Below are 17901 nucleotides of genomic sequence, written 5' to 3'. Positions count from 1 at the left end.
GTTTGGGGAAATATCCTAAGGCAAAACCATCACAAATTCACAATTCAGACCCATTTCCAAAGTGGATTTTCAAGTGTAAACTCACTTCTGGTTTCTGATTGCTTCTGGTCACTTTTAAATGCCTTTAAGTAGTTGTTTTTTAAACAATATTGTGTTCAGGTTTCATAATTGTTCTCCGTGGAAGGATTTCCTTGAACACTTCACTCCATAAATATGGGAAACAAGACTTTCACTCTTAATTTTGAAAGGATTTTTGCTGCATTTAGAATGCTGTGTTAAAAGCCTTTTCTTTATTTTTAGCATTTAAAGAGGTGTTCATTTCTTCTCATCTCCATTTTTTCAATGAGAATTTAACTATCTTTCTTATCATTATTCTCTTGTACGTAATATATCTCTTTTTCTCAGGCTGCCTTAAGAGTTTTGCTTATTTTTGTCTTTTAGCAGTTTGACTTTGATGTACTTGGGGTGTTTGTGTGTGTTGAGTGAACCCCAGCTTGGACTCAAAAGTGCTTTGGGCTTTGTGTGTGTGTGTGTGTGTGTGTGTGTTTGTCCGTGTGTGTGTGTGTGTGTCTATGTGTGTGTGTGTTTGTCTGTGTCTGTGTGTGTGTGTGTCTGTGTGTGTGTGTTTGTCTGTGTGTGTGTCTGTGTGTGTGTGTCTGTGTGTGTGTGTTTGTCTGTGTCTGTGTGTGTGTGTCTGTGTGTGTGTGTTTGTCTGTGTCTGTGTGTGTGTGTGTTTGTCTGTGTGTCTGTCTGTGTCTGTGTGTGTGTGTGTTTGTCTGTGTCTGTGTGTGTGTGTGTCTCTGTGTGTGTGTGTCTGTGTGTGTGTTTGTCTGTGTCTGTGTGTGTGTGTCTGTGTGTGTGTGTCTGTGTGTGTGTGTGTGTGTTTGTCTGTGTCTGTGTGTGTGTGTCTCTGTGTGTGTGTGTCTGTGTGTGTGTGTGTTTGTCTGTGTCTGTGTCTGTGTGTGTGTGTGTGTGTGTGTGTGTGTGTTTGATTTTGAAATATTTGCATTGTATGTATCAGGTGAGCATCCCCAGTCCAAAAATCTGAAATCCAAAATGCTCCAATGACCGTTTCCTTTGAACGTCACGTCACCACTCAGAAAGACCTGGATTTATGTGGGTTTCAGACTTTCAGATTTGGATGCTCAATCTGTACATATTTTTCAAAAGATTTAGGAAATTTTTGGCAATTGTTTCTTCAAATGTATTTTCTGTCCCCTTCATTTTCTTCTGTTTCTGTAATTCCAATCATACACATTAGACTGCTTAGTTTCTTAAAAATTATTTAAAGCAAAAATAGTAACATTTCATAATGGAATTTATTATATATGTAGCAATGAAGTATATCACAAAAATAGCGCAAACTATGAAGGGATAGGAATACAGTTTTACTCTCTTACATTTTATGTGACAATATTAGCCCCAATTAGACGAGGGTAGGTTTCAGGTACATAGAATCCCCTGAGCAACTACTTAAAGCAATTCAAAGCCGTATAGCTGGAAGTCCAATAGAAGAATTGAAATGTAGTCTTAAAAATATTCGATTATACCAAAAGAAAAAGAAAAAGTATAATGAGAAGAAATAACAGATGGGATATACATAAAACTAAAAGCAAGATAGTAAACTCAGTCCCAATAACATCAATAATTACAATCACTATAGATAGATTAAACACCCAATTAAAAGGCAAAGATTAGGCTGGGCACAGTGGATCATGATTGTAATCTCAACGTTTTGGAAAGTTGAGGCAGGAGAATTGCTTGAGGCTAGGGGTTCAGGATTGCTTGAAGCCGGATGTTCAAGACCAGCCTGGGCAGCACAGTGAGACCCCATCTCAAAGGGAAAAAAAAAGAAAGACAATGGGAAAGGTCTTAAATCAATGATCTCAGTTTCTACTTTAAAAAGCTAAAAAAAAAAAGAGGAGAAAATTAAAGGCAAAAAAGTATAAGAAAGAAAATAATAAAGAGCAGAAGTCAAGAAAGTAGAAAATGTACGAACAAGAGTGACAGGTAAGAGCTGTTGTTTTTTTGAAAGGAGTAATGAAGTTAACTGACCAAGACAAAAAGAGAGAAAACACAAAACTTCTAAAACAAGGAATGAAAGAGGGACATCACTATATAGCTCCTGCAGATGTTAACAAACTTTCCAGGGTGATGGAAATATTCTGTATCATAAACGATACATTGTAAAAGGTGAAAGATGTGTTCATTCTGAGGAGAAACCAGAGCATCGTAGATCGTTACATATATATGCATTTGTTAAAACTCATTGACTTGTATACCTAAGATCTGTGCATTTGACTATAAGTAAATTTTACTTCAATAAAAATATTAAATTGAACGTGTAACGCTCTCAGCCGGCTTATTTACTGCCTTTTTTGTCTGCTTTCTTGCAAACCAGTGTTGAGGTAGGACCCGAATTTATTCAATCCGTTCTCTAATTTACAAATGCAGCCTCTGACCCATTCATTTTGCAGTTACTATAATTGTGTGCTTCTGTTTCCTTTCTTCTTAGATTATGAACTCCTTAAGAAGACTGGCTCTTCTGTACACTGTGTTCTGAGAGCCTCATATGGTACCATGAACTTTGTGGGTGCTCGACAAATATCTAATTTATTTCTCGACTCTCAGCATTTGCTCATAATTAAAGTTGGCTGAACTAAACCACGATAGGCTAAAATATCAGTCATGTAAGGGGGTGAATTAGAGCACGTCTGGCAGTGTTCGTGCATATGCAGTACACCTCTCCATTCCAAAACAGATGAATAATGATTTGGATTCATTTCATATTAGCTATTTATTTTTTCTTAATTACTGAACATGATTAATATTTTCTATTTTTAATGGGCCCAGGAAGTCACCTCAAAAATGTCACTTTGTTGTAAAAGCATCTTTAGCAAAGTTAAAGATTACTGTGACCCGATTCCCTGTCAGAACTTCATTAATGGAAACGATATTACGTTGGATGCACAGGATGCATCTAAGAAAAACATCCCCAATGTCAGCTAAAGGAGTACACAAGTGTGTACCACACCCCCATGGGAAACACTAATTAAGAGACATTTCAATGGGAGGAAAACATCAAGTACGAATTGGTCCCCCACGAACCTAAGGGAGTGGATAGGGTTAACTACTAAGGGTGTGTCCTTGGGAGACAAGAAAGGATAAGAGGGAGTAACTCTGGGCAGATGGGGGAGGAAGACGGAGAAGCGGAGGACAAACGGGGGAGAACGTTTGTTTTAAGGCATCAGAAGTTTGAGTGCATCAATTCAGGGGCCGTGTGCTCCTTTCCTTCATCCTCAGCGTTCATTGTGCACTGATTTGGCAGCAGGTGCTTTGCAAGGCAGTCTAGGGCATCACAGGCTTGTACAAAGGATCCGTGGTCTCCGACATTTGGGCAACTGTCTCTCTTATTGCATTTGTTCCCTTTGTGGATCCTCGTACTCTACCTGCTCCCTATTTAGGTTTTAAACTCTCGTGAAGATCCTGCTGTATCTTGTAACCTCCCTTTTTATTTCCCAGAGTGCTTTATGCAGTGGAAGCAGCATAGTATCATGGCCCTTTAAGCCCCAGAGAAGGGGTTTTTACCTTGGGCCCCATGTCTTAGCGGCCTCCATGTGTCACGAGCACAAAGATATAAGTTTACTAAAAAATCCATGGGCAGGAGTTCCCTGTGGTGTGGTCTCAGCTCTGGCACAGCACGACCTGTAACCCTAAACAGCCTCCTTCAAGATTAATAGCAGCATTCATCTTGTCATCTTTGGTCCTGTGTCCTTCAAATAAAAGGGGACCGTGTTGGAATTCTGTGAAGGTTGTAGGTTGGGCCACTGCTAACTTCAGAAACATATTATTTCTGAGGGAGGTATTTGGGCAGTGGAAGTGCTTAGGTCAGACAAAAAAGCAAATTGTCAATTCTTTCCTCTCAGATTATATAAATATATTTTTGCATAATGAATTATATCCCAATACTGCCTGCTTGCTCTTAACATGGCTCCTGGGAAACATTTTGCAATATTAAGGGATTTGTATTACTCATAAATAAGGAAGGGAGGCCTCTACACACCCAGGTACAAGGCGTGAACCCCGAATATCTGAGACAGATCTCAGTCAATGTCCTAAGTTAATTTTGCCAAAGTAAAGGATGTACACGTGTGGCACAGCCTCAGGCGGTCCTGATGACAGACGCCTAAGGCGGTCAGAGCACAGCGTGGTTTATACATTTTAGGGAGTCATGAGTCATCAATCGATATCGGGACAGCTCAGAAGTGGGGAGAGGGTTTTCAGGTCACAGAAAATAAGAGACAAATGGCTACATTCTTTTCCGTTTCTGATCACCTTTTCCAAAGGAGGCAAATCGGATACGCGCTTTTCTCAGCGAGCAGAGGGAGGGAGGCAGGTTTACCCCAAGCAGTTCCAGCTCGACTTTTCCTCTTAGCTCAGTGCCTTTGGGGCCCCAAGATTTATTTTCCTTCCACAAAGGCAAATCTCAAAGGTGAGAAGATTAAGCTCTCAGATATTCAAATTACTTTTCAATAGCCTGTATTAAACTAGTCTTTCTGTCTGATTTACTTACACCCACTGCAAAGGTGTAGATACCCGATAACTTCTGTAATTGTCATTACCGTCAGGTCACTGCCAACTGGTCTCCCTGTCCCCAGGCTTAGCCCATTTCAACATATTTTTTACTTTGCAGCTGAAATGTTATTTTATTTATTTATTTTTTTGAGTTGGAGTTTCACTCTTGTTGCCCAGGTTGAAGTGCAATGGTGTGATCTCAGCTCACGGCAACCTACCCCTCCTGGGCTCAAGTGATTCTCCTGCCTCAGCCTCCCAAGTAGCTGGGATTACAGGTGTGCACCACCACACCTGGCTAATTTTCTTTTGTATTTTTAGTAGAGCCAGGGTTTCTCCATCTTGGTCAGGCCGGTCTCAAACTCCCGACCTCAGGTGATCCACCCACCTGAGCCTCCCAAAGTGCTGGGATTACAGGCGTGAGCTACCGCACCTGCCTGAAACGTTATTTCTAAAATGTAAACGTAACACTGTATCTTCTCTCTTTCAAATCCTTCAGTGGCCTTCTGTTGCTCTCTCCCTGTAATTCTCCCCACTCCCCACATTGACCCTCAGGAAAGGTAATTCCTTCAGATCTTAATTTAGATCTCATTTCCTCCTCTCCCATACTCTGTTCTTACTCATTCTCCCAATTCTGCATCATAAAAGACCTAGAAACTGTGATAGCAAAGCGCAGACACTCTGATCTTTCTGGGCATGCTGGGAAGTAGAGAGGCAGTGAGGGCACGTGTAAGGAACAGTCCTGCATCGATAAGTTTTGTCTCTAGCACGTAAATGACTCAGATGTCTGTTCCGGTTAAGATCAAAGCTGGTCGCTTCTTTTCCTCAAGACCTCGTGTAGCCTCGTGGTTCCTGCTGTGGATAAGAAGCTGGATTATAATGGTATGCCGGATTCGCCGGGTCTAAGGATCTAGCCTTTTTTCCTGGGTGAGCTATCTGTCCCTAGGTTGGATTATCATGTTTCTCCTATGTCTCATAATGTCTGATCCCAGTTAGCTCTAAGAATTGGTGAGAAATATTATTGTGTAAGACACTACTTAATTTATTATGCTTTGAATTTACTGTGGTTCCCAAGGCACTACCATTAGAGGTGTGCTGGTAAATGTGTAACAGCTAGCCCTCTGGGGAAGAAGGAGAAGCCCTTATTCACAGTATTCTCTTGTTTCTGTGGTGTAGATGCTCCCATCGTGGTCAATTTCAAGCTACTGATGCAGGACTTTTTGCTCCTTAGTTCAGCTAGCTCTGGGTTCTTGTCTCATGACCAGGAAAAAGTAGGCATGTGGACACTCAAAGCGTGGGCAAGGCAGGGAGTTCGCCTGCGTGATGAAACAGATTTTAGTGGGGAGGGGATACAGGGATGGTCCCCCTACTTGAAGGCAGGAAAGTTCTCAGTATGGCTGTGCCCAGGGCCTTTTATGGCTCAGAGTAGGGAGTATGTGCTGAATGGTTTGTGAGTATGCAAAAAAGATCAAAGCAAAGACACCACTCAAAGGTGGGCACAACCGTGTAGAAATCCAGCTAGGGAAGGGTAGGTGTACGTAAGATAGTGAAGGATGGGGATCAGAGGAAAGTGTCCCAGACGCTACGCTTTGGGAAGGTGGGTTCCCAATCTGCTTGAAGGATTTAACTTGTAGCTTTGGCTTCAGGCTTTAAACTGTCTTTGGCTGGTAGGTGGGTTTCGCCGGGGACCAGCCCCATCTGCCTAGGCATTTGGCTGCCCCTGTCTCTATCACTGTGGACATATAGTACTCACCAAAATGATGTATTTTAACTGGGCAGATAAAATAGATACTAATAACCTCAAGAGGTAAATAATAGTAAATAGTAAAATAATATATTAAAAAATAGCAAAATAATTAGGCAGTGATGAGTTTGAGTAGTTGATATTGTTACTTTAAAATAATTTAGATATATTTAAATTTAACTTTGCATAACGGCTTGCAAAATTTTAAAAAATTTAACAATCAATTCTCATAAAATGCTTTGAGCCACCTGTAGTATATCAGCAAATACTATTTTCTCCTCTTAGCATAAAGTTCTGTTCACATTAAGATTAAGCAAACATGGAACTCACCCTCCTAAATGCATCTTTAGGAAATTAACTTGTGTATAAAGGTAGAGTTGTCAGTTAGTTATTCAACCAACTGTATAAAAGCAAAAAAAAAATTGTAAGATATTACACTGATCTTTTCTCACTATCAGGCTATTTTTGTTTGTTTCAGTATGTTTTTCTTCCACCTAAAAAGAAAACAGACCAACTTAATAATATATGCAAGCTTATATCGCATGGGTTACGATGTTGCCCAACTGTGGTCTGTGGACTCATAGCATTCTCATGACCTGGTATCTTGTTGGAAATAGAGAATCTCAGGTACCACCCAGAACTCCTGAATCAAAGTCTGCATTTTAACGAGATCCCTAGCTGGTCTAAACGCACAGTAAATTTTGAGAACACTGATACACTGAGTGAAGGCTCGATGTCAGACAAGCCTGGCTCTAGAATAATACTTTCCAATAGAACTTTCCACAATAATATTAATAGAAATGTTTTATATATGGGTTGCTGAAAACATTGGCCATTAATCACATTTGGCTATTGAGCACGTGAAATGTGGTTAGCGCCTGAGGAAGGTCCCCTTGGGTAGTAAGCAGAGTACTGATTGGCACATGTATATGAGAAAATTATCCAGACTAAACAAAGAACCACCCAAGAAGATTAAAGAGAATAGTACTCAGCTCTACCTCAGAGCAAGGAATAGTGCTTGCTTCAATAATCCAACCTGGAAAACCTTATAATTCATGGGACATTTAGTAGAGTACTCAAAAAGTACTTACATCAGTGGTGGAAAATAACCTAGACTAAGTGTGCCTCTGGTCTCACCTAACATCTTAAAAGCAAGACCAAAAATTATTTTCAAAGAAGATACCCACATCTTAGAACAAAGTTCAAGAAAACCTATGGGAATATAAAAATATCCAGCACATATGCAGTTAAAATTTAAAATGTCTGATATCCAATCAAAAACTCCTTGCAAGGAAGCAAGAAAGTACCACCCAGGATGAGGATCAAACAAACACACAAAACACAAAAATCAATCAATCAAAATAAAACAGATGTTGACACAAAATGACACAGATTTTAGAACTAACAGATAAAGTCACTAAAAGGTATTGTAAACATTATATATATATATATTCAAAAAGATTAGTAGATATATGAAGATATAAAAAATATCCAACCCAAACTTTTAGAGAGGAAAGCTGCAGTGTCTGAGATGAAAAATACACGGGGCAGGATTAACATAAGAAAAGGTGAATGAACTTGAACATATGGCAATAGAAAGTATTCAAAATGAATCAGAAATAATTTATTTTAAATGAAAACAGCAGTGAGCTATGAGACAATTTCAATGTCCTAATACATGTGCAACTGGATTCCCTGAAATAGAGACGTAAGACAGAGGCAAAGATTTAGAAGAAGAATGGCCAGGCCGGGCGTGATGCTCACGCCTGTAATCCCAGCACTTTGGGAGGCTGAGGAGGGTGGATCACAAGGTCAGGAGTTTGCGACTAGCCTGGTCAGTATGGTGAAACCCTATCTCTACTAAAAATACAAAAATTAGCTGGGCATGGTGGCATACACCTGTAATCTCAGCTACTCGGGAGGCTGAAGCAGGAGAATTGCTTGAACCTGGGAGGTAGAGGTTCTGGTGAGCCGAGATTGCCCCACTGCACTCCAGCCTGGGTGACAAAGCAAGACTCTGTCTCAAAAAAAAAAAGGCCAAATATTTTCCAAATTTGATGAAAGTCCAATAACCCAAAGCTCAAGAAACATGAAGACAATGACATTAAGGCACATAGTAATCAAATTTCTCTCTCTCTTTTTTGGAGACGGGGTTTCACCATGTTGTCCAGGATGCTCTCAAACTCCTGACCTCAGCTGATCCACCCGCCTCAGCCTCCCAAAGTGCAAATTTCTCAAAACTAATCGTAGAGAGAAAATCTTAAAAGTAGCCAGATAAAAAAGATAAAGATGACATCAGATTTTTCATTGGAAAAAATGAAAATAAAAAGAGAGTGGGATAATCTTCACAGCGCTTGATGGAGAATAAAAAGTGCCACCTTGAATTTTCTATCCTGCAAAAAATCTTTAAAAAATGAAGGCGAAATAAAGACCATTTCAGATAGACAAAAACTTAAATAATTTCTTACCAGCATATCTTCACTATAAGGAATGTTAGCATTTTATACTGGAAGGAAGTGACATCAGGTAGTAATACGGATTTACACAAAGCAATAGAAAGCACTGTAAGTGGTAACTTTGTTAATGAATATATGAGAGTCTTAATTATTTTAAAAATTTCACAAAGATAATTGACCCTGCAAACCAATTTATAACATGTATATAGGTAACATATGTGACATTCAGAACAAATAATACCAATTCCACATAAACTCGTCCAGAAAAATTTTCCTTACAGAGGAGGAAATACTTCCCAACTCATTTCATGAGGCCGGCATTATTCTGATACCAAAACTACACAAAAACATTACAAGGGAAGATAACTACAGACCATTATTCCTGATACAGATAAACAAAACTTCTAAGATCTCTCATCAGGACTCCTATTCCTATCGTGTTGTCAAATTTCTTGCCAGGAGTAATATTAATTTCCTAGTTGATATCTCTGCCTCCCTTCTCCTCACTCTTATTAATGTATATATCCTTGACGAATTAATCTTCCTTAACATGATTTGATCATGCCATTGCTCTACAGAAAAGTCTCCAATCGCTCCTGTTGCACACTAAATAGATACCAAGTGTTAGGGTTATTATAGGAGAGGCTGAGAAATTTTCCCACTAGCAGGCTACTAGGTAGAGCATCCAAGGTGATAGATTATTTCTATGCACCTGTCCAATGTAGAAAATGTCATGAGGTGATCTTTGGTCCTTCTTATCCAAATTGTACTTTCTGACATCAAGCTCAGCTGTAATAACATGGAATATTTATTGATCACGTGCTGTGTGGTATTCATGATGTAAACACTTTACGTGCATTATCTCCTCTGTAAAATCAGGATGACAGTAGTATCTGCATTGCAGAATTCTTATGGGGACTAAAAAGTACATATAAAATGCTATACAGTGTGGAAAATATTAAGTGCCATAATAAGCTATCATTGCTTAAGTACCTAGCCGTGATTGTTAATGCTGTTGTTTAATGCTTATTACTCATTTAAGAAAATTATTGTATTAAGTCTTTTTTTTTTTTGAGATGGAGTCTTGCTCTGTTGCTCAGGCTGGAGTGCCGTGGCATGATCTCGGTTCATTGCAATTTCTGCCTCCCAGGTTCAAGTGATTCTCCTGCCTCAGCCTCCTGAGTAGCTGGGATTACAGGCATGCACCACCATGCCCGGCTGATTTTTGTATTTTAGTAGAGACGGGGGTTCACTATGTTGGTCAGACTGGTCTCAAACTCCTGACCTCAAGTGATCCGCATGCCTCAGCCTCCCAAATTGCTGGGATTACAGGCATGAGCCACCATGCCTTGCCTTAACTCTTATTTACAGGTAAAAACAGGCACAGAAAGGTTAAGTAACTTGCCCAAATCACATAACCAGTAAGTTGTAGAGCTTGGTCTTAAGTTGGATTCTGTTTGACTCTGAAGCTCATATTCTTGACCACATTCTGACGTGAGTCCAATAAAACATTATTGCTATGGTGTGGATTTACGTCCCCACCCAAATCTCATGTCGAATTGTAATCTCTAATATTGGAGGTGTGGCCTGGTGGGAGGTGATTGGATCATGGAGATGGTCCTTCATGAATGGTTTAGCAACATGCTCTTGGTGCTGTTCTCATGATAGTGACTGAGTGAATTATCATGAGATCTGGTTGTTTAAAAGTCTGTAGCACCACCCACACATGTCTCTTGCTCCTGCTCCTGCCACGTGAGATGTCTCACTCTCCTTTTCCCCTCTACCATGATTATAAGTTTCTGGAGGTCTCCCCAGAAGCTGAGCAGACGCTAGCATTATGCTTTCTATACAGCCTGTGAAGCTGTGAGCCAATTAAACCTCTTTTCTTTATAGATTATCTGTCTCAGGTATTTTTTTATACCAATGCAAGAACTGACTAATGAAGAAAATTGGTACTGAGGGGTGGGGCTTTGCTATGAAGACACATGAAAATGTGGAAGTGACTTTGGAGCTGGCAGAAGGTGGAAGAGTGTGGAGGGCTTAAAAGAAGACAGAAAGATGAAGGGAAGTTTGGAACTTCTTCGAGACTGGTTGAATGATTATGACCAAAATGCTGGTAGTGATATATGGACAGTCAGTTCAGGCTGATAGAGTCTCAGATGGAAATGAGGAACTTACTGAGAACTGAAGTAAAGGTCACGTTGGTTGTGCCTTCGCAAATAATTTGGCTGCATTGTGCCCCTGCCCTAGGGATCTGTGAAACTTTGAACTTAAGAGTGTTGATTTAGGGTGTGTGGTGGAAGAAATTTCTACGTAGCAAAGTGTTCAAGAGGCGGCCTTGCTGCTTCTAACAGCCTATGCTTATATGTGTGAACAAAAAATCAGCCTAAAGTTAGAACTTATATTTAAAGGAGGTAGAGCAAAAGTTTGGAAGGTTTGCAGCCTGGTTATGTGGTAAGAGAAGAAAAGCCCATTTTCAGGGGAGGAATTCAAGCAGGCTGAAGAGATTTGTATAAGTAAAAAGGAGTCAGGTGCTAATTGCCAAGACAACGAGGAAAAGGCCTGGAAGGCATTTCAGAGACCTTTGCAGCAGCACCTCCTGTCATAGGCCTAGAAGTCTCGTGGGGAAGAATGGCTTTGTGGCCAGACCCATGACCCTGGTTACCCTGCACAGCCTTGGGACGCTGGTCCCTGTGTCGTAGCCACTGCAGCATCGGCAAAGCTTAAAGGGCCAGGTACAGTTTGGCTGCTGCTTCAGAGGGGACAAACCATAAGACTTGGGAGCTTCCACATCATGTCAAACCTGTGGGGGCAAAAAGTACAGGAGTTGAGGCTTGGGCGCCTCTGCCTAGAGTTCAGGGGACGTACGGAAAAGCCTGAATGTCCGGGCAGAAGCCTTTTGCAAGAGCGGAGCCATCATGGAGAACGTCTACTGGGATATTGTGGAGGGTAAATGTGGGGTTGGAGATTCCCCAACAGAGTCCCCCACTGGGGCAGGGCCTACTGGAGCTGTGAGAAGAGTGCCAGCCTTCAGACCCAGAACGGCAGGTCCACCGAGAGCTTGCACCATGCACCTGGCAAAGCTGCAGGCCTCCGGTGCCATCCCATGGAGGGGAGCCGCTTTTGCATCCGTGTGCCCTGGATATGCGACGTGGAGTCACGTGAAGTTACTCTGGAGCTTTGAGAGTTGACGACGGCCCTGCCGGGTTGTGGACTTGCGTGGGACTTGCGGCCCCTTTCTTCAGGCTGATTTCTCCCGTTTGCAGTGAGAGCGCTTCCCCCATGCCTGTACCCTCGTCGAATGTTGAAAGGAACTAACTTGCTTTTGATTTTCAGGCACGTGTGTAGAAGGGAGGAGGCTTGTCTCAGATGAGACGTTAGACTTTTGAGTTAACGCAGGAAAGAGTTAAGACTTTGGGGACTGTTGAGAAGGGGTGATTTTATTTTGCGCCGTGAGAACATGAGGTTTGCGGGCCGGGGTGGAACAGTACGGCTTGGGTCTGTGTCCCCATCAAATTTCATGTCAAATTCTAATTCCGACCGTCGGAAGTGGGGCGTCGGCCGCGGATTTCTCAGGAGTGGTTTAGCACCATCCACTTGGTGGCGTTCTCGTGGTAGTGAGAGGGCTCCGGTGAGAGCTGGTTGTGTAAAAGCGTGCAGCACCTTCCCCACTCATTCTGGCCAGTCATACGTGCGCTCCCCCTTTTGCCTTCTGACGTGACCGAAAGCTTCCTGAGGGCTCCCCAGAAGCAGCAGCTGCTCTGCTTCCTGGACAGCCTGCAGAGCCATGAGCCAATTAAACCTCCTTTCTTTATAAATTACCCAGTCTCAGGTATTTTTTTTTTATAGCAGCGTAAGAATGAACTGATAGAATTATGTTTTTCTGTTTTGCTCTGCAGTGCTGAGTGAGCGCCCAAAACAACTGTACCCGTCGAAGTGTTTCAATATAAGTTGATCCTCAGAAAGTGTTTGTGGTTGATAAGAACGATGGTCCTTCCCTGACGCATCTCTTTAAAAATGTCAGTAATCCCTAGGAAGCTGTTCACACATCATTTCCCATTTTCCCCTGCACTCGTGCTAATAATATTTATTAAATGCTGACAATATTTGAGAAGCTAATTTTAGACTTTCCCTCTGCTAGAAACTAGAAGTGTGAAACAATGAGTTGGTGATTCAAACCACTGTATGGCCTTCTCCCCATTACTTTGCCAATCACAGCATTGTTCTGTGTCCTGAGTTTTATGAGCTTATTTTAAACTTTTTATTTATTTATTTTTTGAGACGGAGTTTCGCTCTTGTTATCCAGGCTGGAGTGCAATGGCGCGATCTCGGCTCACCGCAACCTCCGCCTCCTGGGTTCAGGCAATTCTCCTGCCTCAGCCTCCTGAGTAGCTGGGATTACAGGCACGTGCCACCATGCCCAGCTAATTTTTTTTGTGTTTTTAGTAGAGACGGGGTTTCACCATGTTGACCAGGGTGGTCTCGATCTCTTGACCTCGTGATCCACCCGCCTCGGCCTCCCAAAGTGCTGGGATTACAGGCATGAGCCACCGCGCCCGGCCTAAACTTTTTATTTTTTATAAGGTCCCCATGTAAAGTGATTTTTTTGCCATTACAAAATAAGATGTTCTGTAACTTGCAACTCTTCTCTTGTGGCTTCCCCAGCTCCAAGTCAGCACGTCGTTGCCCTGGTTCTCATGTCATTTCTCAACCTCCAGGCACAGCTGTCTCCACGCCAGCCACCTCCATGCCTCTCTGTCATTTTCAAGACTAAGCTGACGTTCATTATGCTTGGTTTATGTAACCCACATATCATCTATTACCCATTGAGAGTGAAATAAGTTCATTGCAAACACAAGGAAATCTCGGTTCGTATCTGAGATTTCCGTGTCTCTGTGGGGAGCATTTTTGGTGTTAGCACTTCCTCTTCTGGGCTCGGGTTTTAGTGGGTTGTGACTCTGCAGCAACTGAGATACGTAATTCTGTTCCTTTTTACGTTCTACAAACACTCACAGAATCCCTTAGAATATGCCCATAAAATCCAGTCACACAAAGCTAATTTTTAACGGGTTTATGTTGTGACGAGGCTCATGATGTCATCTCGAGCTTTCGGCAACGCTTTTTTGAAATGCTTTTTGGCTACTTCAAAGCCAAACATTTTTACTGCTCCTCATCTTACATGGTCTAAATTGTACATTATGTTTTTTATTCTCTTCTTTCCTTCTCTTTTCAGGAGGTAAAACAAATGTCTTTCTTCATTTTAGGAAGATCACTTTAGCCACCTCCTAAAATGTTTACCTTGATTCCTGCTGACTTCCATGCTTTCTGTTCTGTCACCACACGGCATTCCCAGTGTTGCCTCAAAAATTATAGTGACCTTCCTCAGAGGAATTCTCTTATTCGCTGTTAAGATAATACACTTTTTTAACTTCCATTACATCACAAGGTCAGTTTAAAAATATATATATATCTTATTGCACTTTCGGTTCTGGGGTACATGTGAAGAAAATGCAGGATTGTTGCATAGGGACATACATGGCAATGTGGTTTGCTGCTTCCATCCCCATCATCCCTATCTGGCATTTCTCCCCATGTTATCCCTCCCCAACTCGCTACCTCCCACTGTCACTCCCGTAGTCCCCACCAACAGATCTCAGTGTGTGATGCTCCCCTCCCTGTGTCCATGTGTTTTCATTGTTCAACACCTGCCTATGAGTGAGAACATGCGGTGTTTGATTTTGTGTTCTTGTGTCAGTTTGCTGAGAATGATGGTTTCCAGGTTCATCCATGTCCCTACAAAGGACACAAACTCATCATTTTTGATGGCTGCATAATATTCCATGGTGTATATGTGCCACATTTTCCCTGTCCAGTCTATCATTGATGGGCATTTGAGTTGGTTCCAGGTCTTTGCTATTGTAAACAGTGCCGCAGTGAACACATGTGTGCATGTGTCTTTACACTAGAATGATTTATAATCCTTTGGATATATGCCCAGTAATGGGATTTCTGGGTCAAATGGAATTTCTATTTCTGGATTCTTGAGGAATCGCCACACTGTCTTCCACAATGGTTGAACCAATTTACACTCCCACCAACAGTGTAAAAGTGTTCCTATTTCTCCACATCCTCTCCAGCATCTGTTGTCTCCTGATTTTTTAATGATCGCCATTCTAGCCGGTGTGAGATGGTATCTCAATGTAGTTTTGATTTGCATTTCTTTAATGACCAGTGATGATGAGCATTTTCTCATATGTTTGTTGGCCTCATATATGTCTTCTTTTGAAAAGTGTCTGTTCATGTCCTTCACCCACTTTTGAAAGGGTTTGTTTGTTTTTTTTTCCTGTAAATTTGTTTTAGTTCTTTGTAGATTCTGGATATAAGTCCTTTGTCAGATGGGTAGATTGCAAAATTTTTTTCCCATTCTGTTGGTTGCTGGTTCACGCTAATGATTGTTTCTTTTGCTGTACAGAAGCTCTGGAGTTTAATTTGGTCCCATTTGTCTATTTTGGCTTTTGTTGTCAATGCTTTTGGTGTTTTAATCATGAAGTCTTTGCCTGTGCCTATGTCCTGAATGGTTTTGTCTAGGTTTTCTTCTAGGGTTTTGATGGTGTTAGGTCTTATGTTTAAGTCTTTAATCCATCTGGAGTTAATTTTAGTGTAAGGTGTCAGGAAGGGGTCCAGTTTCTGCTTTCTGCACATGGCTAGCCAGTTTTCCCAACACCATTTATTAAACAGGGAATCCTTTCCCCATTGCTTGTTTTTGTCAGGTTTGTCAAAGATCAGATGGTTGTAGATGTGTGGCATTGCCTCCGAGGCCTCTGTTCTGTTCCATTGGTCTATATCTCCGTTTTGGTACCATACCATGCTGTTTTGATTACTGTAGCCTTGTAGTATAGTTTGAAGTCAGGTAACATGATGCCTCCAGCTTTGTTCTTTTTGCTTAGAATTGACTTGGCATGTGCCACCTTTATCTGTAAATATTGAGAATGTGGCTGTGGACAGGGCAGAACGTGATTCTCTTCCTACAGTCAGAGTGTTGTGAGTGAACCAAGGGAATGGGGGAAGAACTGGATGTAACTCCACAGACTACAGGAGACACTGTCACGTTGTGATGAAAGATTGCTGATTTTTGACAATTTAACTCTTCAATATTTATTTTATTTAAAAATCCACAAACACCTTCAGCATTTTTTTTATGGCAAAACAGCTGTTCACATCGTAATTATCTTCCTCTTGTATCCCCAGGTAATGACTGCGATCTTGACCTAAAAGCCATATTAGTTAGTTTGAATAAGGAAGACCTTGAAGGGAAAGGTGACTGACCAGAAGCATTCTTAAGAAGCACACGATAAAGAAATGACCATTTCTAAGCAAGTACTTAAAGTGCCATAACACGATATAACAGTGCTTTCATAAGCATCCAGTCTTATTTAAGCAGAAAGATATAAAAAATGTGATCGTGTTAAGGCACATGGAGGTTTAAAAGTTTAAAAAGAGAGCACTTTGTAGCAGCACTACTTTGTTTTAGGTCTTTTAATTTCTTCAAGTGTGCTACCAAAAACTTTAATATTCAAAAAGGTGCCAACACACACACACACATACACATACACACACACATACACACACACAGACACACATACACACACAGACATACATACACACACACACATACACACACACACAGACACACATACACACACAGACACACACACACACAGACACACAAGCACCGTACATGTTGAGATCCTCTTCAGTAGCACACTCAAAATGGAAGACATCGCCTTATTTCTTTTTCTTATCTGGTAGCCCACCAGGGCTTTAACATCTCTCATCCCAAACTGAAATCATCTGTTTCCTTTTTTATCTAAGCTGTAGAACATGAGAGCTCCTTAAAACCTGAGAAACTGTATTAATTCTCGATGAGAGTTTTCCCCTCTGTATTATTTTATCTTCCTTTCACAAGCAGGATTATGAGGTTTCTTGATGGGTTTTTAATATTTTCATGAAAAATCTTCCTTTGGCATGTTTGTCAATAACAGAACCTTAAAAACCTTATTTAAGTGAACTGACTGAAATGAAGTGGATAGGCAACAAACCGACTCAGCTCGGTACCAAACACATTTCGGAGTCAAGTTCTCTTCAACCACTGTTACGTCATTTGTAATACAACAAAGAACCACTAGACGGAGCTAGGGTTCAAGAAATCACAGTTCTAGGCTGGGTGACAGGTGACGGGCAGAAGGCTATCTTAAGGAAGTGTATCATTACTTTCATTTCAAATCCTATGTCAGCCTTATCTAACTCTCTGCTAACAGCGATCTGTTTACTTTGTGTCTGTGCGTGATATTCATAACAGCCCAATTTATTTAGTCACTCCAATAATGACGTCTGACCTTGGCATAGCACTTGACAACGTAAGGTGCTGTCCCCACACATAATCTTGCTTGATCTTCACAGCAACTCTGAGAGATTTCTGGGCAAGAATTCGTTCTTCTGTTTTTGAGATTAACTAACTGAGACAGGATGTCTTTGCAATAAGATGTCTTTGATTATGTCAGGACGGCTAACCCAGACAATTTCCAGGGTTACTTTTTTCTTTCCTCTTACGTTTTTGTGTTGACTGTTGACTCAGGCTGAAACTAGGAAGCTCTCCATTCATTTCTTCTTCTGCGGGGCACAGGCTTAGTCTCCCACCACACCTACTGGGGATACATGTAAAAAAACAGGTACAGAGTGTGTGTTGGGGTCAAAATCCCCCCAAATAAGTGAGGAAGCAACTATTGTCTTAGCCCCTGTCCAGAAACCTTGGGTGTATGTGGTTCTCCCTCATACCAGGGGTCAGGTGTAAAAACTAACGGTATCCTCTGCGCTGCAGACCACGCTTCAAGCCCAAACCACAGGTGCTTAATCAGAGCTGCGCCTCCCCTGAGCGTTCGCCTTAGAGACAAGGCCACCGTTTTGATGTCAGGCAGTTTGATGCTGATCATACCAGGCGTCAGGAGCCTGCATTTGTGTCTATGGCAAAAAACAACCCAAGACAACCCTTCTGAAGCTGAATCTGCCGGTCACTCTGTCAATCTGCACTGTTACAATACGACTTCATTAATTACTGCGAAAACACTGGCT

The sequence above is a fragment of the Aotus nancymaae genome, unplaced genomic scaffold, assembly GCF_030222135.1.
Source record: "Aotus nancymaae isolate 86718 unplaced genomic scaffold, 86718_ANA_hifiasm-v0.15.2.pri h1tg000039l, whole genome shotgun sequence".
Taxonomy (NCBI): Eukaryota; Metazoa; Chordata; class Mammalia; order Primates; family Aotidae; genus Aotus; species Aotus nancymaae.
The sequence above is the reverse complement of the archived record's forward strand: the minus strand, read 5'-3'. Positions refer to the sequence as shown.